Consider the following 1,306-nt stretch of genomic DNA (forward strand, 5'->3'; position numbering starts at 1 on the left):
TGGCAGGTCATGTTACAGTTGTATAGGACTTTGGTTCGGCCACATGTGGAATACTGCGTGCAGTTCTGGTCGCCACATTACCAAAAGGATGTAGATGCTTTGGAGAGTGTGCAGAGGAGGTTCACCAGGATGTTGCCTGGTATGGAGGGTACTAGCTATGAAGAGAGGTTGAGCAGATTAGGATTATTTTCATTAGAAAGACGGAGGTTGAGGGGGGACCTGATTGAGGTGTGCAAAATCATGAGAGGTATAGACTGGGTGGATCGCAAGAAGCTTTTTCCCAGAGTGGGGGATTCAGTTACTAGGGGTCACGAGTTCAAAGTGAGAAGGGAAAAGTTTAGGGGGGATATGCGTGGAAAGTTCTTTACGCAGAGGGAGGTGGGTGCCTGGAATGCGTTGCCAGCAGAGGTGGTAGACGTGGGCACGATAGCGTCTTTTAAGATGTATCTAGACAGATACATGAATGGGCAGGAAGCAAAGAGATACAGACAGTAAGAAAATAGGCGACATGTTTAGGTAGAGGATCTGGATCGGCGCAGGCTTGGAGGGCCGAAGGGCCTGTTTCTGTGCTGTAATTTGCATTCTTCTTTGTTCTAGATCATGTCTGATCATCTACCTCAACGCTACTTTCCCGTGCTATCCCTGTATCCCTTGATGTGATTTGTCTCCCTAAATCCATTGATTTCAGTCTTGAACATGCTCAGTGTTGATCTTCCACAGCCTCTGTGGTGGTGAATTCCAAAGATTTACCTCCCTCTGAGTGAAGAAATTCTTCTTCATCTCAGTCTTAAATTGCTTACCCATTATTCTGAGATTATGTCCCCTGGTTCAAGACTCACCACCCAGGGGAAACATCCGATCTGCATCCACCCCGTCACCCTCTGTACAAATTTTGTATGAGATCACTTCACATTTTTTGAATCTCGAGAGAATACAGGCCCAGTTTTCTCAATCTCTCCTCATAAGACAATCCTGCCATCCCAGGGATAGTCTGCTGAACATCAGTTGTACTCCCTGCATGGCAAATATATCCTTCTTTAGACAAGGAGACCAAGACTGTAAGCAATACTCCAGGTGCAGTCTCACCAAGGCTGTATACAATTGCAGCCAGACATCTTTACTCCTGCACTCAAAACCGCTTGAGATGGAAGCCAACATACCATTTGCCTTCCAAACTGATTGGTGCACCTGCACACTAGCTTTTAGTGACTCATGAACAAGGACACCCACGTCCCTTTGGAAATCAACACTTCCCAACTTCTCACCAGTCAAAAAATATACTGTCGTTCTGTCTCTGTTTTACCGG

This window comes from Heterodontus francisci, unplaced genomic scaffold (genome assembly GCF_036365525.1).
Source record: "Heterodontus francisci isolate sHetFra1 unplaced genomic scaffold, sHetFra1.hap1 HAP1_SCAFFOLD_267, whole genome shotgun sequence".
Classification (NCBI taxonomy): Eukaryota; Metazoa; Chordata; class Chondrichthyes; order Heterodontiformes; family Heterodontidae; genus Heterodontus; species Heterodontus francisci.